Genomic DNA, 24,005 nt, shown 5'->3' on the forward strand with positions numbered 1-24,005 from the left:
TAGTTTAGTCTAATCGAAGGATTTAAAATGATGCTTATGGTCATCCTATTCTTACATTCTTTGAATATATGTTTTTAGATTTTTGATAGTAGGTCCTTTATAGTTTTGACTTATAGGCATAAACTGGGGTTGAACTAACTTCATTCGTCTGGACTTAATTGTGGGATTATGCCTATAGGTGTTTTTTTCTCTCAATGATGGAAAACTACTGCAATTATATTCCTTATCCTATTTGCAAGATTTTGAGAGCCATGTTATACACATGGTGTGCATAACCATTTGAGAGCTATGTTAAAGTAAATGTCAGTAATTTTGGTAGGCTATTTCTTCTTTGCAATGCTAATTAAATCTAACTTTTAGCTTTTAATCTATTTAGGTCATTAGATCCTTGAACACTGTTGTCTTGTATTCTATGTTCTTTCAACTACAACTTCCTTACAGCTTTGACAATGATTTTGTAGGCTACCCTTAAGAATCAGAGTTGTATGCTCATTGGGAGGCATAATCTTGAGAAACTAGTGAGGATTGACTCCTCAAGCGCATATTTGCCACACCTGCTTGGTTAATTTAACACAGAAAGTAATTTGCTTGATGCTGAAATAATTAAGGTTGAATTAAAGCTAAGCAATTTAAAACTAAATTTGTGTTCCATTAAGCAGGGGCTATGTAAAGTTGTCTAAACTAACAAGTTAGTTATTTTTGCATTTTTATTTTATTTTTGGGTTGGTTTGTTAGAATTGCCTTTAGATCTTCATTGATGCATTCATGTATTCAAAGAGAGTGATGCAAGAGAGTATAGCTTTGTATGGGTTATATATCTCATAATTACACTAATTCACTTCTTGATTTGGACTAATTAGAGTTCTGTGTCCTCTGACTTTATTATGCCATGAAATTAGGGTATAAAGGCAAGTCAGATAGATGCCTAACTCAACTTAAAAATTTTTCCTCCCCCATTTTTCTCTGTTTGCCTACCAATATTTTTCTTGCTCCCTATGACTTCTTTCGGTGTTAATATTGCTACCTAAATTCTTATTGCTCTTAAATTTTTTAAGAGATTTTAGGTCCATGGCAAAATTAGGAATATTCTTTATATTCTAGATCACCTTCTTCACATCTCATATGTTGTAATAAATGTAGTTTTACTTCAATAAGATGGTCAAGAAATTTCTAACAGCTTTCTCTTGGCCCTTGTATTGATGAAAACTCTACATCTTGACATTTTTCTAAAAATTACATGCATATGTATAGGTTTATAAACGTGTTGAACTAATTTAAGCGCATTCAATTAAAATAAAGCAAGCTCAATCTTGAGCTTCATCCACATTGCTTTATATATCATTACGGAGCTGGCAATTTTCTAGATGCATGCTCATGGACTTTTATAGATTTTTGTTAACTCTTATCTATGATTTCTTTCTAGGACTTGGATGATATGAACTTTGAAATAATGAGGAACACTCTTTATAAGGCATATCTCAAAGACTTTTACAAATTTTGTCAAGTGAATGCACAAGACCTTTTTTCAACACTTTATACACGTGTTCCCTCTTTTCCCATTTTTTATGGTTTAATGAATTTTAATATTGTATTTAGATAGAAACTTGGTGGTGCCATAGCTGAAATCATGTCTGACCTTTTAGCTTTTAAGGCTGATAGAAGGGTTGTGAATATTTCCATAAATAGGAAATTGAAGTTAGGGTTTTGCTTAATTTTTATCACTTTAGATATTTTTATTACTAATTTTGATGTTTTTTACTTTCCAATATTGGAAGCATTGGTACCAAACTCACTAGAGATAATTGTAGGAAAGTGTGCTCTAATTTTGGTTTGCTGTAAGTTCTGATCTAATTTTGTTGTTGAAAATAAAAGTATATATATTGCTTGGGAATGATTTTTTTAGCTAATGGCTGACTTGATTAGGTTCCCTTATGGTCATGAGGAGCTTACCATCTATGAAGACATTGACTTGGTATATCTTGCATCTCAATTAGGTGATGATTTGTGTAGTTTCATTGGTGGATCTAAGTAGAATGTTCTGTGATTCTTTTTTCCTTTTCCATTTGTAATTTGTACTTGATTTTGGCCATTGATTTCATGGCCTTCTTTGTATAATTCACAATCACTCTTCCCGTATCTATTCTTTGTATTGTTAATCATAATAATAGTAGGCTACAGACCCTTATATTTCTACTTAATGGCTTTAATTATGATGTTGTTTTGGGCTTGAGATCCCAGTTTTGGTTGCTGGTTTAGGTTCATGCAGTTAAGGAAAAATATCCCCATTATCAATCTATCATTGCTAAATTATGGTACAGATAAAGCCAGATGCTTGACAAGGCATTCTATGAGCAGGACAAAAAGAGGCTTTACTTAGCATTTGAGCAACAGGTTTGTATGTCACTTTTCCTATAGGTACTAGTATTTTCGGCTTCAGTAAAGCATTAGTTAGTAAAGGAATAGCACCAATGGATCTTTTATAGGTCCTGAAGGAATAATTTCACGTTGTCTGCGTAAGTCTTGCTCTATTCTGAACTGCCCTATTTTGTCTATTTGGCAACTCCATAATGCTATGTTTTTGACATATATGAGGTTAAGGGAGTAGGGGATTTGGAACCTAATGTGGATTTAGAACCTAATTATTTTTTATTGTAATAAAGTCAAGAGATAGCAAGGAAGCATGCAAAGGTGAGCAAACAAATTCTTCATCTTCTGCATGTCATCCTACCTCTTTTTATTCTCACTATCCATTTTCCTAACTATGCTTTTTGATTTTCTTCTTACATTTAATTTAGAAAAATGGACAAGAAGAGAGAATCAGCTGCATCAAGACTGCTTGGAGATGTCAAAAATGAGAAAAACAATAAAAATGTTAAGAAAGAAGAAACTAACAATAAACCTACTCAAGATGATCAGCTTAACAGCAATGAAGGTAAGAATCTTAAAAAAAAGAAGCAAGAAGAAATAGCCACTGCTAAGACAACTAGTGGTTTGAAGTCTAAAGAAGAAGGTCATAAAGAAGGTTGTAAAGCCAAAAGCTGCTCATAAGACAAATGATTGCTAATTGTTTTTGTTTAGCAGAGCAATTGTGAGCATGATTTCATTAAGAAAGAATGTCCTACTGAACCTAAAGATCCTTCATCTATGAAGCTTTTAACAACATCACCTACAAGTGTGGAACAAATAAATGTAGTTTGGAACACTAAAGTGGGTTTATTTTTGAACTTTGTATTCTATGCTTTTTTATTAAATATGATGCATGTCATTTAATCCATTGGATACATTTGTAGTTGTTATATTTCTACATGGCCAAACAATTACTAACTCTTAAATTGCTGAATACATACTAAGTCTTAATTACAATCCATACTGAAGGTATAAAGTTTTAATTTTGATGTTTTTTGCATTTTTTTTCATGTAAGAAGCTTAATCTTGCAAAGATAAAAAGTTTAATCTAAAAGTGGTTAAACAAAAGTGGCCTAAGGTTAGATTCTCATTTCTTAGTTTGAAGTGTAGAGTTGTAAAGCACAATAAAGAAAGAATAAGTAGATGGTCAACATATATCGAATGGATGCTTCTTACTATGTCCTAGTTCATAGTTGAATTAGTTCGTGACTTTAAGAAGGGTGCTAGGTAGAGTTAAATATGACCCCCTCCATTTTCTTCTTCCCCTAAAAGTGAGGCCATATTTCCTTACTTGTGCCGTATTGTTTAAGTGTAGAAACGTATCATTCCCAAGGATCCTTTATTTAATACAACCTTCGATTGTAAGTTCTGGTGTTAATACATATATTTAGACAAGTTATGCAGCAATGATTATGGCCATACCTGTCCTTCCATTTCTGGTTGTTCAGTTGCCACAAATTCTTAATTCAACTTCCAGAAGGCACCTAGCTATTTTGATTGCACTCATTTTCTGTCTTTATTGATTGTTTATTGCCTTTACCAATTAAATTTGACAATTAATTTGGCAATATGTATTTATTTTTTTTTCTAAGCACTTCAATTATACAATCTCAGCTCTAGGCTTGATGCTTTGTCATGTACTTGCTGTTATTAAAGGTGCCTCTTCTTAAGCCAAGTTCATTTATCAAGTGGATATATGCATATGTGCACACTTCATGCCTATGAAAATTGAGAAAGTAGAGATTATGTAAATTGGCATGTGCCTCTACATCAAGTCCATGGAGCAATTCAGGGAAGTAGGGATAACAAAGCATCCTTCTATGTAAGGGTGGAAGCATCCATAAGCTATTTGTAGGATAATAATGGATTATATTAGGTTTCTTACATGATTAAGTTATTATTTATTACCTTCAGAAATTGTTAAAATTAGTAATGTCTTGAAGATATTCTCCATTAAGATTAAAATGAGTTATCAGTACTACATGATTGCTAATTTTTTAAATGTGCCATAAATAGTGTAATGGATTATACTAGGTTTAGTGTTTACAAACATGAATAAACCTACATTCATTTGACTTCATAAAAAAATTCTTGCATATTGTGTCATGTGTATATATATATTATCATTTATTGTCTCATATATCTAAATTTGATTTGTCACCAAGTAGTATAGTTAATCATTTTTAAATTTTACTGTTTCAAATATCTAGTCAATTACTTTTGTATTTTATGAAAAAGAGAGTATAGAAGATTCTTGAATACAAATTATAATGGAGCACAAGTGAGAAAAAGATTTCAAGATTAATTTACCACTATCACTATTACTATTATTACTACTACTATCATTTCTTTGATGTTTTTAGTTTGGTTAGATGCAAAGGAATCTACACATAAAAAACCTAAAGATACTAATTCACGACCAAAAAAAAAGGCTTCTTCAAGAATAACTAATATTGTATTCCAAGACATATTTGAAAATATTGAAAAATAGATTATAGTTCATTATTTTTATGTTATGCATTACACTGATTATTTACTTAAATTTTTTGCTTATGATTTGTTCTTTTCCATTAAAATTAATTACAATTATGTCATCTACAACATCATTGGTTCGATTGGTTAAAAATTAATGCATTTTAGCTAAAGATCACACATAGTAAAAAGAAAAAAAAGACCTAAATAACAAATCAATGTTGATTTCAAATATATAGTATGTAACAACAATAATGCTCTATAATATAGTTTATCCTACAAGGTGAAAACACACTAAATTAACCTAATTAAAGGATATTTTGTCCATGCGATAATGGGACACTTGTTTGAATTAAAAAGAGCCAAAAATAATGGAAACTGAGAGAGAGAGAGAGAGAGAGAGAGAGAATGATTGGAATCAAAATATGATACAATGTGTGTAAGACCATGCAAGGCTTGTACTTTCACCCTAAAACTCAAGTGTTTTGCCTATTGACTTATCTAGTATTCCAATTCAATGGTCCTCATGTGCCAAATCTAAGGGTACAGCTCTACACAAATAAATATAATATATAAGATTAAAGTTCAAAGTATATGGATAATATTTTACATTTTCTAATTAAAATTAATTCTCAAATATGCAACACAATGTAAATTAAATAATAAAAACCAATTTTAACATCAAAAAAGAGGTTAGGGGTGTGCCAAATAGCCTAAAAATTGTAGGCCCATACATGCACAAAAATGATCTAGCCCAAATGCATGAAAACAAGTCAATGCTAAAACTTTGACTTCCTAAAATTGTCAACTTGTAAAATTAATTAATCTCTATTTAGAATGAATTTAGAAATCTAATTGGATTATTGTTCTTCTAGGCTAAAAATACATCTTGATGAATTTTCTCAAAAGTTAAATTTTATGACCAAAATGCCCTTAATGCACAAAATATAACAATGCAAGAAGTGTGTAATTTGGGTAAATATAACATGATTTTTTGTCAATAATAACAAGGAAAAGAGTGTAAAAATGTAATTTGATCCTCAATGTGAAATGGTCTAAAATATTTTATAGCTAATTTCTCATACTTTTGAAGTTGAATTGAATGTTGTTGATATGGCTGGATTTACACTAGAACCCAATCCTCTACCTAGAATTCTTGCTTAGTGCATTTTGAATATGTAAATTTCTTCATTTTAGTTTAAGCCTTTTGAAGATCGAGTTTCAATGTTTCAATCAGTTGGTGATTGAGTTTCAATTAGTTGGTCCCTTTCCTTTAACTACTGATGAACATCTATCAGAGTGTCTTCTATATAGGTATGATAAAGCAAAGACAAGGGATCTTGCTTATAAACCACCTTAAAGGGTACCATCCCAATGGTTGTGTGGTATGATGTGTTATATTGAATTTCAACATAGGGTAAATATCGCAGCTAATTATGTATATTCTCAAAAACAAAACATCTCAAATATAATTATAGGTATTTATTTAAGGCTTTAGACTGTCCATCAAACTTTAGGTAGTAAGCTGAACTAAGACAAAATTTAGTTCCATGTAAAAGCATTACCTACTTCTAGGGGTAAGTAAAACTGAACCAAAATCTAAAATCGAATCAGATCGAATCAAATTTTTATTATTTGATTTTTTAGTTACATTCAGTTATTTTTTAAAAAATTTTTTGGTTGATCGATTCAGTTCAGTAATAAAATTTAAAATTAAATAGATTAAACCGATCGAATTATGTATAACTTATTAATTTATAAATTATTTTATTTTATTTTTTATATTTAAATAAACATAATAAAAATATGAAAGTTGAAAGAAACCCTAACCCATAACCCGCCTCAATCTAGACAGTCCCTTATCATAGCCTTACTCGATCATTCTATCTCAGCCTCTCAGAATCTCAACTCTCAGATTGCAAGTCATCTCTCTCAAGCTGTTGCCTACTCACCTCACCACTCGCTCTCTCTCATCAGTCATCAATCATCTTTCTCATAGCTCAAGTCATCATAACCTCACTTGATCACTCTATCTTAGCCTCTCAAACTCTTAACTCTAAGATCGCAAGTCATCTCTCTTAAGTCGTCGCCTACTCACCTCATTACTCGCTCTCTCTTATCACTCATTAGTCATCTCTCTCACAGCTCAAGCTAATCATTATCCTCCTATCTCATCATTTGCATCTCTTGCATCTCAGGCTGATTATTCGCAGCTTGCATTTCCTATCTCTATTCTCGTATCTCAATCTCTCATCTTTATAATCTCTAACTGACTGCTCGCATTCTCTCAGCTTTCATCTCTATTCTCGCCTTCTCGATCTAACTCTTATCTCTGTTTACCCCTCTTGCATTCTCTCATCAACTCTACTTGCATTCTTTGATATACAAACTCATGTCACAATCTCCAGATCTCTACCAGTCTTACAGTCTCTCACACTCCTAATTAGTGTGCTCGTATTCTCTATTCTCTTGTCTCAATCTTGCACCATTGTAAGGTTCATCTTCCATCTATGTCTCTACTTCTTTGCTCTTTTTTGTTTATGTGGCGTGTTCCTTTCAAACTAAAATGCAACAAAGGAAAATGTTATTAGGAAGTTAATTAGCTGCTTGTGTGTTCTTTACTCTTTCTCTACTTTTTATTTATTTTTTTGCTTGCTATTTGACTACTTGTGCTTTCTCACAGATGTTTTCTCAAGATAAAGCTATAACTACAAACCAATCTAAAGTTAATAAAGAAAACAAAGCCCCGTAGCATCCAGTAGAACTGAAGTAGTGAGTTCCTTGTAAAGGTTGAAGAGGAAAGCCATGAGGCCAAGATCTGAGGTCTGGTATCATCTCACCAGATATGTGAATGAGTATGGGAAGACCAAAGGTAACTGCAACTACTGTGCAAAAGAATTTTTTAGTGATCCTAAAGGAAATGGCACCACTGTACTAAAGAACCATATGATAATATGCAAGAAATGACCTAAACCAAAAGAGCCTAGGCAAACACATTTAAATTTTGGTATAGAAGATGATGCTATTGTTTTTGCTACTTGAAAATTTGATCAAGATGCTATTATGAAAAGTTTGGCTACTATGATTGTGACTAATGCATTGCCATTTAAATTTATGAAGGGATAGGATTTAAGAGGTTTATGTCTCATGCTCAACTAAAATTTAAGATTCCTTCTGGATGGGCTATTGCTTATGATTGTTTTCAACTTTACATTGATGAAAAAATCAAATTCAAGGATTATTTGATTAATAGTAAACAAATGATTTGCCTCACTACTGATACTTGGACTTCAATTCAAAGAATCAACTATATGTGTATTACAACCCATTTCATTGATGCTGATTGGAATTTAGTTAAAAGGATTTTAAATTTTATTCCAATCTCCAGTCACAAGGGGAGGGATATTGTAATGGAAATAGAGAAATGTTTGCTTAAATGGGGGATTGAAAGAGTATTTACTATCACTGGGGATAATGCCTCTACTAATGATGCTGCTGTGTCTTACTTGAGAGAAAAAATTAATAATTGGGGCCATTTTATTATAAGCTATTAGTTTTTACAAATGAGATGTGTTGCTCACATTATTAATTTGATTGTGATTAATGGGTTGAAAGAAATAAGAACTTCTATAAAGAAAGTAAAGGGGGCTATTCATTTTGTGAGGCAATCTCTACTTAGGATGAAAAAGTTCAAAGAGAGTTGTGAAGAAGAGAAAATTCCAAGTAAGCAATTGTTGTCTCTAAATGTCTCTACTAGGTGGAACTCTACTTATTTTATGTTGGAGATAGCTCAAAAGTTTGAGGCTTCCTTTAGGAGGTTTGAGGATAAGGACCCTTATTTTAAGATTGATCTAGAAAGTAGGGAGGGAGTGCCTAATATTGAAGATTGGGCAAATGTAAGAAAGATGACAATATTTCTAATTCATTTCTATGAGTTGACTTTGTGTGTTTCTAGTTCTTCACTTGTCACATCTAATGAATTTTTTCATGAGATTTATATGTTATTCTGCCTTTTGAATGAGTAGAGAAAATGTGATGATTTAGAGTTTTCTTCAATGGCTTATAAAATGAAAGAAAAATTTGATAAGTATTAGGGAGATCCTTCAAAAATCAATAAATTGATGTTTGCGGTTGCTATTCTTAATCCTTAGTATAAGCTTGAGTGGGTGCAATATTCACTTTATAAGATGTATTCTAGTGAGGTTGGACAGCAAGTTAGAGGGAAATTGAATGATTTGCTTATTTCTTTGTACAATGAATACAAAGAGCGTGTCTCTCCTTCAAAGCAAGTTGAAAAGGAGCAATTATTTAATTGCCACCAATCTGATAAAGATGATGACCTAGTTATGACAGTTAAAAAAATTCTTGAATATGAAAAGAAAAAATTCATAAGCGAAAGGCTTGGTGAGAGAACTAATAGGATAGAAGTTGACAAGTATTTGGCTGAAGAAATTGACATGGATAAGGATGATTTTAATATTTTAAGTTGGTGGAAGTTGAATGGGCTTAGATTCCCCACTCTCTCTCAATTGGCAAGGGATGTTTTGGCTATCTCAATTTCCACTGTTCCTTCTGAGTCTACTTTCAGCACTGGAGGACATGTGCTAGATTCATTTAGGAGCTCTTTAACTCCTAAAGTTGTGCAATCTCTTGTTTATGGTCAAGATTGGCTTCGCCGCTCACTTCCGGTTCTAGTAAAAGAGAAGATAGATGATGCGCAAAAGATTGAGAGAGTTAATTTATTATGTGTTATATTGTTTTAAATTTAATGTTAAGTTATTGGTTAAATGATATTAATATTAAATACTTTATTTATGTTTAGATCTTCAAAAATTGCTATAGAAGTAAATGTGGATGTACTATGAGCCTTTGTTCTTAATGACTTGAGGTAATTATTTTATATGTTAGCTTTTTTGCTATAATTTTGATACTAAATCCATTACTAATTCTTGGTTTCTTATATGATTTTTACTTGTGTAATGTAGGTTGCAGGATGCTAGTGCTATAGTACTCTATTTACAAAGGCTACTCATTTTATTTTGTTTTACTAATCTATATAGTTGATTATTGTAATGGTTTAATTTTAATATTTTGAAGACTTATTGGTTTCTATAACTGGATTATATGGCACTGTGGCTATTTAATTTTAATATTTGAAGTTATCTTCTTTTCTCTATAAATATAGCACCATTCTCTCAATAAGAAAGCCTACAAATTGAAAAATTAATGTCACGTGTAAAGACTGTGACTGGATTATATGGCACTTGTGTAATGATTGGATTATGGAGTGTCTAGTTTTAGCATGGCTATGATTGCATTAAAAATATACGATTGTGTTATGATGTAACTTACATGTGTTTATTTTATTGGATTATGATTGGATTAAAAATTCTGTCAGCAAGCACATGTGATTGGATTAAAAATTTTGTCAACAAGCATATGTGATTGGATTGAATTAAATCCAGACAAAAATTCTAGATCGTGCTATAATCCAGTCATAGGCATGCTGTTTTGTCTTTTATTTCATCACTCACATGTCTATTTTATTGCAATCATATATTTAGCATGGCTGTGACTGGATTATGGTATTGTGATTAGATTATGGAGCCATTATTTGATCATTTATGGCTGTTTATTTGATCATCCATACATTTGTAATATTTGGGCTTTATGTCATATGGGTGTAATTAAAATGGGCTTATATTGAAAATAAAAGAATAGAAAAAAAAAGGCCTAATTTTGTAATGTTTGTTTTAATATTTAAAAAAATGGGCTTAATTTCAAGTAGCCCAATATGAAACTAAAAAATTGAATTAACCAACTGAACTAAATTATCAAATTTCGGTTCAGTCTTTGTTCGGTTTAATTGGTTTGTTCGGTTCGATTCGGTTTTCATTTTCAATGTTATTCAATCGATCGGTTCTGTATATTTTGGCACCAAACCAAACTAAACTGACCAATGCTCACCCCTACCTGCTTCCAAAATGCACTAGCAAACAATTTATCCATGTTAGACACTATGGTTTTAGGCATACCATTTAGTTTCACAACATAGGCTTATAAGACATATACATTTGTTGGGAATTAAAATTGTCTGTGAGTGGAATGAAATGGCCATACTTTGAAAGTCTATTGACAACTACCAAAATGATAGATCAATAACCATGTAACATGGGAAGGCCTATGGTAAAATCTATAGCAATATCTTCCTAAATGCACTTAGGAATAGGTAGAGGTTGCAATAAGCTTATAAGATCACTACTACAAAAATAGGTTTATTAAATGCTTATTTTTTTACCTTATTTGATAGTTATTAAATGTCAAATATTGAGGTGCCATTTATAGTTCAAAATGTTATTTGACTATTTTTAACCATCAATTAAAGTAACCTTACGTAATGGTTATTTTAAACAAGGGTCAAATAATGCTAATTTATTTGACACTTTTTTTGGAACAATTGTCAAATAAAATGACTTTATTTAATGGTTATTTCAAACAAGGGTCAACTAATGCCAATTTATTTGACACTTTTTTGAGACAATTGTCAAATAAATAAAATAAAATAACCTTATTTGATAGTTTTTAAAAGAACTGTCAAATAAAGTAGTCTTGTTTTTTCATAGTTATTTTCTATTATTTTTTATTTTAGATATTAAAAATGAAAAATTAAATTAAAAATTGTTTCATTAGAATATAAAAACAAACTATTATAAATGATAAAAAAATTACAATCACTAATATATAATCTCCATTTAGGCTCCAATTCCACCAAATACAATGCTTTAGTTTTAAAACAAATTTATAAGAATAAAACTCTTCAAAATTCTTTACCCTTACACCAAAAAAGTGTTTGAAGTAATAATCCCATGCAATTAGTCTTCCCATAATAGTTCTTCATTTGTCCAATAACTTGTGTTTGAGTTTGATTTTGTTGTCCCTGATGAATCTTTCTATGTTGCTAGAAAGAAAGAGAAGGGGGATTGTGGACTCGTTGTGTATTGGTGGTGGTGCAACACATATTTTTGAAACACCTTATGCTTTTCTTATCGACATGAACTTTAATTAGAGACAAAACTATAATTAACATACTAAGGTAGTTGCCCTTTACATCAGAATAATGTCGATTTTATTAGATGTCAACAAAAATGAATAGTGGTATATTATCTTTGATATTGTGATTTGTAAATAGTAATTAACTATTGATTTGTTAGAATATTACACATACTAAGGTTCTCACAATGCAAAGCCCAAAACTAATGCCTTCATGCCTGAAACAGGAAAGGATTAAACCATTGCTTAACATTCACCCATTAATATTTAAAAGATTTGACAACTAATAGATGTAAGTTTAGTAAGACTTTGGAAGTTCAATGGAAATCTCATATGATAAGGATCATAATGTACTCATAGTTAAATTAAATTTGAAATTTCTTACAATCTGGCAGTTGTTGGATTTACTTGCTTAAAGCTATATACCGTTATGCTACCTTCAGGATGCAACACAAAACACATTTAGATTACCAATGCAAGATACTTTCACTAAGCAACATAGTAATGTGATACCTGACTGTTAAGAGCTGTAAAATTTGCTAAAATCACAAGAGCAACCAATCTCTCTATCATAGACTATCTGAGCATTCACAAATTTACCGTGTTTACTGAAAATCTGCTCCAGGAGACCATTAATTTTGCAATCTCTTTTGCAAATCTTAACATTATTAGCATATAAAAATCCCCACAACCATGCCATTGCCATTATTATCTCTATCTTGAAACCTATTCTCCCCCATATATATATATATATATATTAGTCTGAAAAATTTAAGTGGCTGAATGGCTATTGCATTCATCAAACACTTCCATAGGATTAAAAACAATTAAATGTTGGGATATTAATGAGCCCACAAGTTTTGGAAGTCACACATCCTAATATAACTATTGATGTAGTTATCATGCGAACTTTTTTATCAGAATTAATTTGCAGAAAAATCATAAAAAAATGCAGTTCAAGATCAAAGGCAATAATACCAGCATGTATTTCTACATGTAAATAAACTATATGACACATTGAACCTTTAGAAGTAGGGGCAAAGTGTGAAAATAGCTCCATTATGAAAACATACAAGCCTATGATCAACAATAAATATAGTTGAATGAATTATGGAGTCCCAATGTCAGCAAGTAATTAGATGCCAAAGTAAAAGGCTATTCAAATGTCATTAAATACAAACCACCAACTCTGAGTCTCAATTTGAACACTTTTATAAATCTTCTAAGCAAAAGAACATGAAAATCTATAACAAAAATAACAACTATAACTATATAAGGTAGTGAAACGCCATAAAACATCATAGATAACAGACTTATTGTAAAAAGGAAGGAAAAGCATCGAAAGTTATTTCATTACAAATGATCAATAAAGGAATTGAACATTACAGTAGAGTTATATTGGGTTAGCTTCATTTGCATCCAATTTTTCATAAGCTGGGAGAGAATGACAGGTTGACCCCTATAAGTGTATTAAATCAATAAATAGCATCATAATTTTCTACTTTGAAACATTCCAAAATACTAGAATCATGTAGAACATCACTCTTACAGCCAAATGACTCTCAAATGCCTTTAACCCATCTAGAGTATCATAAGAAACTATTGAATTAGGAAGAAAGAAATAAAAAGAGTAGCTCAATTCAAGTCTAAGCTTACTAGTTTAGAAATTTAGAATTACTTTTTTTAAAAAATAAAATTAAGGTTCTAACCCATGGTATATTCTTTTGCACACTAATCATAGCCTAAAGCCTAAAACAAAAGAATCAACATAGTTCATTTTTAAAATACAATCAAATTGAAGCTACAAAAAGAGAAGTGTATAAATGCTAACACTAGCCAGCGAGGGAGCTTCCATAGGTCCTGAACAACTCGCTTTAGAGACTTGATGCTTTGGTCTCACAGAATCCACATTTGTCTACTAAAAACTTTGTATTTGGTAAATATAATCTCTTCAATTGTCCGATAGATGACAATTCACACACAATTTTGAGACAAGAAGTTAAATGAGCCATGAGATTTTGCTAATTAATTAAATACCATCAATGTTTTTTTTAGCAATTCACCTTTCTAATGTTGCTAGGATACAAAGTATCATCCAAATATGTGTTTCTATATGAAATGAAATGAACTGATTTTAGTGAAAAATTTTAGGAAAAATTGTAGGAGAGAAAGAAGGAAAATCAGAAAGGAACTCACTAAACTCACTAAAGAGTATGCAGTCAAAAGGAAAAATAGCGTTGCTGCAAATTGACATAAGAAAGAACCAAAATTAATAGAGATATAGACATCATAAACAGTGAGGTGGAAGGTTCCTATGACTTATTGCCTTTAGCACCCTCAAGGTTCCTTGTGGATAGCTATAGAGTTGCAAGGTATGCTAGTGAGGAGAGAGGCAACAAGAGACCATGAAGAAGTCTATGGGGGAAGCATATAGTGTGTAGCAAATGATGACAAACCTTAATCTTAGCCTCTTCACACATTCTAGAAAATAGAGAAGGTGGGCTCAAAAGCTGAGGAGAGGGGAGGTGTTATCGGGGGTGAGGGGTCAAGGGAAAGAGCTTTGACAAAGAGAATTAAAGAGAGAAACATGACAATTAGAGATAAAAGTATCATGTAATATCTATTTGAAATTTTTTTATAAATAAATATTCAATAAATATTTTAAAATTTGACATTTATTCAATAATAAATGTTGAATAAATATATATTTTTTAAAAAATAAATATATGTATATTTTTTATATATTTGACACTTCTTTGAAATAATTATCAAATATTCTCTGCATTTATTTATTTGTTTCTTTTTTTAAATAAGCGGCAAGTACAAGGTGTTATATTTAACTAATTCTATGATAGTGGGCAAAGATGAGTTGTTTTAACTTGCTAGAAGTTTGTGCATCTTCAAACAAAATTGTGAACATCATTCCTCATATTCAGCCAGTAAAAGAGATGATCTAAATGTTAGAAGGTCCTCAAATGACCCATATATCCCCCTATCACTGAAGAGTTATATTCTTCTAGGATCAACTGAATCAAATTAGGCATATCTTTAGGAATTGCCAATCTGTCCTTCCAATATAAAACATCCTACCTAATTTGGTAATAAGGAAAGTTTAAAGGATCTTTAGCCATCTTTTCCTTGAGTTCTATAATAATTGGAGATTTCCCTACTTCATCATATATGAGATCCAAAGTAATGGGTGAAGCATATGAAAAGGCCATGAGTGTAGCTAGGGAGAGGGCTTCAGCAGCCTAATATTACGTTTAGGTTTATACTCAATAGTAAATAGGTAGTTTAGTTTGATTGAGGATTGCACTAATGCCTGTACCTAGGGCATCTATCTATAAGACAAAAAGCCTTGTGAATTTAGGTAATGCTGAAACAGGCACCCAACTTAATGCCTTCTTTAAAGTATCAAAAGCCTTTTGGGGCTCTTCACCCTACCTGAACGTATCCTTACCCAACAAATCCATAAATGGGCTTGTAATCTATCCATAGCTCTTTATGAAGGTTCGATAGTGCCCACTCAATCCAAGGAAATCTCTTAATTGAAGTATCGTCATGGGTCTCGGCCAAGGTTTAATGGCTGCAACCTTTGAATTATCCATCTCAACTCTTCTAACGAAGACCACGTGATTCAAGTATTTGACTCTGTATTGACCAAAGGAACACTTAGTTCATTTTTTAAAGAGTTTATAAGAGGCTAATTTTTTTTGAACCATCAAGACATACTGCAAATGGTCTTCCTATATGGCATTATAAATCAATACATCATTAAAAAGATGAGCACAAAGCATCTTAAGAATGGCTTGAAGATGTTGTTCATTAGTTCTTGAAAGGTTGCTAGGGTGTTAGATAGCCTAAATGGCATCACAAGCCACTCGTATAGGCACTAATGAGTCTAGAAAGTTATTTTTTTCTCTATCAAATTCCTTCATCAAAATTTGATGGTAACCAGAGCATGAGTCCAATTTAGTATAGGACACTAAACCATGAAGCTCATTTAATAAGTCATCCACTGTGGGCATTAGGAATGAATCTTGTATAGTTATAGCATTAAGTGCCATGTAATCAACATAAAACTACCAAGACTCATCTTTTTTCTTTACTAGGATAATAGATGTAAAGAATGGACTTGAACTTGGTTGTATCAACCCATCATTCAACAATTCATTTATCATATTTTTAATGTCTAATTTATGGCTAAAAGGATATCTGTAAGGTTTGAGCTTTACTGGACTAATACTTAGTAGTAACTCAATATGATGCTTAAGTCCTCAAGCAAGGGGTAGTCCATAAGGTTTCTCTAAAACCACTTGGAATTTGTCAAGTATCTCTTTCAGATTTATCAGTAATTCTTCCTTTTTCTTACTTTTATCTCCCTCAACTTTTACCTTCTCAATCATGAAAAATACAATGATAGCATCTGTTTGCCTAACCTCAATAAGGTGATGCAATCATATTTGTAACACAGGAGGTCCCCTGAACCCTTGTAATGTTACAAACTATGCATTTTGCAAAAATTTAATAGTTGAAGTACTATAACCATATGAGGCCTAAGGGTCTTGAGCTAATCAACACCTATGATCATGTCTACACCAGTAATAAGTGATTATCTATTAAATATAACAACAAATTTACACCTATACCTATTTCACAATCTCCTGACTTTTTAAAATTTATACTATCCCTCCTGGCACACATACCTCTAACACATGTTCCATTGGCAACTTCAAATGTTGCATAATTCTAGGATGAATAAATTTATTTGAACTTCTTGCATCTAGTAAAACTTATACATCAATACCCAAGATCATCCCATTGAAATGTATAGTCGTTACACTATGTGTCCCTATAAGAACATGCAATGACAGGTGATGCAGAGCCAAATTAGTACTAGCATCCTCTATATTCTCTTTAACAACCTCATATGTTTCCACCTTATCTTATAGCATCATGAGTTTTTTATTTGTGTATCAATGAGTAAGAGTAAATTTTTCATTGCATGTTTAGCATAACCCTTTTTGTTTACAAATTTGCATCTTTATGGGAGTTATCCACTTGATTGGAGGCATGTTGGGAGTGGATAATAATGGTGGAAGATTCATCTTGCCATCACTATTGTTGTTGATAGGGGACATGAAAGCATAATCATGCTACTTTAGGAACAGAACCCTAAAACACAACAAAAACATAAGAACAAAAAGAAAGGGATGAAATTTATAATGAAAATAAAGAAAGATATAAAATAAATAATGGGATAATGATTAAGGATAAGATCCTCTAGAGTACCCGCCTCTAGAAACCTCAACCTTCGAAGACACCACAAGAGTTGATCACACTCTTGATCACGTCTGTTTCTCACACAGGATGCCACCATAAAGCACTAAGGCTCACCAGACTTATAAACTCTAAAATAAATAATTTCATTCAAGTTCTCTTTCATTTACAAGAGGGAGCATGCCTAATATATATAGGCTCATAGAGAAGACTATTTTCTAAAATTAAAACCCTAATTTCCTATTACTAAAAGGAGAGAGAAAATAATATAAAATAATGAGACAATATTCAGCTACATAATTTAGGAGATGTGATCCTAAAATTATGGAATTACAAAAATTAGAAATTAATAATATAATTAATCTTAATCTTTGACCAGGCTCAAAATAGGAAACTAAGACTAGTCTTGCTCTTTAAGAAAGGGAATCAAGTCAATGGACCACTAAAATAGGATACAATTAAGGAGACAATAAAGAGATCATACAGGATTCAAAATCACACTAACTTTGACTTCTTCACTAGGGTTTCATGCCTCCTTACTTACAAGAGGCTCCACTTATAGCCTTCCTTACATTGGGCTAGGGTTTGCATCTCTTGGGCTTGACTCTTTGTGGATTTGGATCTTAAGCACATTATACACATATAGATGCTCTCCTTTGAGCTTGAGAGGAGTGCTCCAATACTTTCCAAGCTCTTAGACTCCTTGGACAAGACTAAACAAGGCTTACTTTATGGCTTTAGTTTAACCTCTTGTCATTGGACCTCCAATATGTTGTAAAGGATCGTTAGGCACGTTAGATTGAAAGTGTTAGGCTCCTTACTTCTTGCCAAAGGGTTCCTTTCATGCCACCATATTCATGATTACTATCTCAAGCTTTGTTGTTATTAATGCCATGTCATCTATGCCATGGGGTCTATCAGTTGTTGCCAGAGGTTAACCTTGTTGAAGGAATTTAAGGCATGGTAGCTTTGGTCATACTACCTTTGCTGCTGCAAGACATCAATGTTCTGCTACGACTTCCTAATATCCCATACATAATATTCTCAAAAAATAGTTATGTTGATAACATCATAGCTTTTCACAATATCCCTAGTTGTTGTTCGAGAACATCTCTTCTTAGTTCTAGTTTGAGTCCTCTTATGTGACAATCCAGTGGGGCTTGCCCAATCATATCCTCAATTCTATTGATCAATAAAATGATCCTTGTTTTATAATCCTCCAATGCCCGCTACTAGGTGAGCTTAAAGAGTTGGGCTCTTGTTCATATTGAATTTTGATGGCCAACTCCCCCCATTTTGTAGCTTAATTCCAGCCAATTAACTAAGGGATCAATATTTGGTTTTCATTTCTCAAGCAAAATAAATTAAATTAGATAGCAAAGCACTTGCCTTTTATTACCCTTAGTCTTATTTATTAGATGCTTTACTTTAGTCTATATCATAAAATACATTCTAAAAAAATTATTTGATCTTTAATGAAAGACACTTGTTGAGGTGCCTAATTAGAGGTTTCATTAACAAAGTAAACATGATACATAAGAATATACAGACTTTTTGTCCATTGGAAGCAGTGAGAGCAAATCTCTCCCCAGTCCCTACTAATTTGAAGCCGAGTCGTGTTACTTTAAATGGAATGCCTTGAGACTTTTCCATCATGTGAAACCACAACATGTCTCCATCTAAATGGATAGGAACGATGACTAACTCCTGTGGGTTTGCAACTTCATAGTACTTAAAGTACTGCTTATCCTAAAGAACCATTTCAATGCATTAATACCATTAAAGTGAGGGAAATTCATTTTTACCAGCTTCTGAGCATGATACAATTGCCATGGTGTAACGACCACAGCCTCTTTGAGAGGTGTCTCTGGGCTGACGGATGAGGATGATTATGCAACACGTTAATTCAAATTATCTACTAAGTGAATTGGAGTCTCCAACAATACTTCAAACTGCTTGAAGCGGCCTTCAAACATTTCCATGTAGTCCTTTCATTTTCCTCATATCAGCTTGTAGTTCTTTCATCTTTGTTTTGTCCACCATGATACTCTCAATGATAGCACCAAATGCAATACACTAATATATTCGAAGACAAAAATAGTAATGTAAATTGCCCACAGTGTTATAATTCATTATTCAACCACCGTTACATCTAAATGAGAATAAAAAATGGTAGAAATGAAAGTCACAGAAAGAAGCACAGAAAGGGAATTATAGAAAGAAGATAGCAAGGAGAATCACACAAAGAGAATATCATTCAATCATTGCACACACTTCCCAAACTAATTTTGTCCTTATTATAGTGCGTCACTCCTCCTACAAGTCTTAGAGGTTCCATGTCCTCTTATGGATCCTTTGACTCTTTCTAATGGGCTATGGATTGCAATATGGGCTCTCCTCTTGGCCCATTACAGTTAGGCTCATAACAGCCATCATGCATGACAAGAGCTATACTGAAAAATTAGAATTTCATGGTATAAAATTCAAACAATATAATTTGGAGGAAAAATAGAACTTGAAACATAATTAATTTCCTTTTTGCAATTAATTGAATGAATTGAAGAATATCTCCTGACAAGAATCAATATATTGAGTCATGTCTCTAGATTTTGATGAAATAGAAAAAATCAATATATTGAGTCATGTCTCTAGATTTTATCGTAAAAAAATATTTCACTTGCATCGTTAATGAAATTATAAAAGATAAAATGGTTCCTACACTCGAGTTAATGAAATCAATGACTTGTCCAAATATATACAAGCTAGATTAATTGATAATCTAACCGATATGTCTTTCCAAACTTTATTCGCATGAACCATATTTATTTATATGAATCACATAATTCTAAATGCATGAATCATATCACATTAAGAGATACGTACATACATACATATACCTCTAAAGGGTTACATGCTATGTGTTGTGTGTGTGTGTGTGTGTATATATAGATTAATTAGATTAATGGAATTGATTGGATTCATGAATGATAATGTATAATCAAGATTCCTTGAAATGAGGAACTTATCTTTTTGAAATACTCGTACATTACAGCAATTATAAAGGAACTACCAATGACTATAGAAGACGAATAATAAGATACTATAAATTCTAATACCAAATACCACTTGACTTATTAATTTGTAGCCATTATACACAGATCTATAAATGGCTATATAAACGACTCTAGGTTAAGACAAGAGATCCTCAAGACCTCTTAAAACGCAGAGAGAAAACCATATATTGAGAAAAGGGTAAGAAATGGAGGGGACGAAAGTTGTGAGATCAATTTTTGTTGCCTGGTTTGTATTGCATTTAGCAACAATGCAATGTGAAGCAAAAATGGTAGGTTTTGTGGTATGCTTTGCATCTTGTATGCCAAAATGCATATCAAACAAACCTCTTGAGCAGGCAGCAAAATGTGCTACTGGTTGCCTCTTAGCTTGTATAGGTGCCGACCGTAGAATCACAACGCGATCCCAATATACTTGCTCTTTGGGTTGTGCTCAATCTTCTTGCGGTAACATTAACACTCAAGATGATTTAGGTATAATGCCTTCTTTCTGTTAATTTCACTCTCGTTGATTCTCCATTTCCAGTAGAATACGATGTGTTAGGATACAAGGTAGACTTATTTATGTGTGTGTGTGTGTGTGTGTGTGTGATATATATTTATATATGTATATATAGGGAAAACATAATTATTGATCACTATAATTTTATCATGTTTAATTTGTTATCAGTCCCTATATTTTTTTCATTATTTTGGATCCATATAGTTTTTTTCCATCTATAACATTAGTTCCTCTATTTTTAAATATGTCTAAAGGGATGATAATGCAGCATTAAAACAGTGTTAAATTAGGGCATTTGATGTATAAAGTAAAATGCTTGACCCACAATGATTAGAAATCACTTTCCGACGCTAACAAGTGTTCGTCGTATGAATAATCTTCATCATACAATTATCATCCATTTTTTACCTTTTGCTAATTCAAATTACCAACTCATTGCACTTCAAACATGTTAGCATCCTCATTAACATTGTTAGTTATAAATCAAGTAATTCAACACTATTATTAGTGTCACATCATCATTCCTCTGGACATAATTTAAAAATAAAAAGACTAATGTTGAAGAAGGGAAAACTAGAGATACTTAAAATGTTGAAATAAAGTATAAGGACCAAATAACAAAATATGATAAAACTATAGGGACAAATAATTATATATTTTCCAATATATATCCTTCTCTACGAATTGATGTGTTCTTTTCTAAAACAAATTTTTCTTTTGCAGCTACAGACAAGGTGCACAGTTGTGTTGATGGATGCGTAGCTGGATGCATTGAGAATTAGGGATATGAAATGAAAACTATTGTATTAGGATTACTCATTAAATAATAAATGTTACTGAATGTATTGGGATTTAAGAAGTCCCAAAAAAAAAAAACAAGACCCCAATTTAGGATCTTGAGATATTAATCACACAAAAATTACATTACAAAATTGTTTGCCACAAATTAGCAATGAAATATAGTGATAGATAATAAATTTTCTTCGCCAATCTATTACAGATTTATTGATAGCTTTTAGTTAAAAATTTGTTAAAAATAATTTTGGTGGTGGAAAATTTTGTTCCTAATTTTTAGAATATCTTATTCCAACTTTGATAGAATTTGCAGCAGAAATCCTTCTTACAAACATTTCGATCACTATTTCGTTGCAAGTTTTCTTCATTATATTATATTATATATTATATTTATATATAATTCAGTATTATATGTAAATAAATAATTCAGTAATTATATATTACTATTTTAAATTATTCATCAATTAATATTAATTGAAATTTAAATCATACAATTCCTGTTAGTTAAAAATAGAAATAAGATTTTTTTCTTGAAAATGTTATAATATAAAAAGTAATTCGAGTAATACGTTATATATTACATAGATATAAATTAAAATACAATACACGCACACACACTACATATGGATAGTGAAAAATGGTTTCCCTTGGACTTGATCTATATTACACGAACAAACAACGCCCACCTAAAACTAGAAGAGAATATCCAAATTTCAGACTCACCGTGAATGTAGCAGGGAAGAGAGATGGTTTTGCGCTCTTGCTAGATAACCACCATGGCTAATAACGTGCATGCAGTTACTAACAAGTTAACTAACCCCTCCCTGTATTCAAAAACTGGGCATATTACAGTTAACAACCCAGGTGTTTTCTACTTTTCAATTTCTTTCAATTATGCAAAGTGGGCTTGGGCCAGCAACATGGATCCGCTAAGGATGGGCTATTTATTTTTCAATTCCTTTTTTTATTTTATAATCATCAAAATCAAGATTCAATATTTTTTTTCATTTTTATGGCAACAAGACTAAATATAATACTACATTAGTCTTGAGGCAGATTTTGTCTCCCCCTTAAACAAATAATGATTGAAATAAGAAATAAAAAATTAATAAAGAAAAGTACTTGATAATAGAACTAGCACCATGCTTGCTAGGAATAGAATACTAAAACACCAAAATAAAACAAGAAACAATAGAGAAGAAGAAGAAGAAGAAGAAATAAAAGGGAAAGGAAATGAAAACAAAAAAAAATAGGAATCAAGAAAAAGATTCTCTAGAGTACCTGCCTTTAGCAATTTTAACTTTTAAAGACACTATAAGAGTTAATCAGGCTCTTGATCATGTTAGCCAGTGTTTTTAAAACCGGATTAGATCGAACGGTTGACCGGTCTGGTTTCTGGTCTAGTTCATAGGAAAAAGCTGTTTTAGGGGTTGAGCCATTTCGAACCAGTAGTTAGACCGGGAACCGGAATCAAGCCAGGAACTAGATCTGGTTTTCAAAAACCGGACTGTTTGAAATTTTTTTTATCAATTTTTTAAAAAAATTACAAATTTTTTTAATCATTCGATATTCTATTATATCATGTGGCTTGTTAAGTCATGATAAACTTAAAATATTTAATTTTTTAAGTTAAATAGCAATTTCATATGTATTTATTATATTTAGATTATTATATATATATATATATATAATTTTTTTATTTTATTTACTACACCACCGGTTGAACCATGCGGACTGTGAATTGCTGACTTTTCTAGTTCAATTAATGTTCAGTCAAATTCTGAAAACATTGATGTCAACATTAAATATGGGATGCCACCACAAGCATGAAGCTCACAAGAGTTTTAAAATCTAAAAATATTATTCAAATCAAAACTTGCCATACAATGAAGATGTGCATGCTTATGTATAGGCTTACTCAAGACTTAAAAACCCTAATTTAGATATCCTAGTTTGGACAAAAATACTAATAAAAAAATAAAATTCAACCACATAATCTAGGACTTGTATATCTCTATCATGTCCCATAAATTAGATGTGACCGGCACGAAATATATGCACAAATATACATCCTTTAAGCCTTAATCAAATAAACTTTAATTTAATATCTAAATTTACATGAAATATGGTGTCAAAATCATTATAACATTTTCATTTAAACAAAAAGCTTTCGAAACTTTCTGTAAAAAAATTTAGCTAAACTTTTCTTATAATTAGGACCTTTCGAAGACTCTATAGCAACCATTTATAGCCCAATTAGAAATGTGAAGCTTTACTCCTCTGCAACAGATAGATGGATATGTTATAGATAATAATCCTCCCTCTAGTCAATATAGAGCAACTAATCATAAATTCAAAATATAACAAATAATTAATCATTTGCATTAAAAGGAATGTAACCTCAAAAGCTCCTCTAATCAACCCAGTAA

The 24,005-nt window shown here is 31.6% G+C and overlaps 1 pseudogene; it reads left to right on the plus strand.

Annotated features, from left to right (window-relative positions):
• Nucleotides 1–1,438: 1,438 nt before the first annotated feature.
• Nucleotides 1,439–2,632, plus strand: LOC129285343 (V-type proton ATPase subunit d1-like; annotated as a pseudogene).
• Nucleotides 2,633–24,005: the final 21,373 nt, after the last annotated feature.

This window comes from Prosopis cineraria, unplaced genomic scaffold (assembly GCF_029017545.1).
Source record: "Prosopis cineraria cultivar Desert tree isolate PC_DT_omini unplaced genomic scaffold, ASM2901754v1 PC11, whole genome shotgun sequence".
Lineage (NCBI taxonomy): Eukaryota > Viridiplantae > Streptophyta > Magnoliopsida > Fabales > Fabaceae > Prosopis > Prosopis cineraria.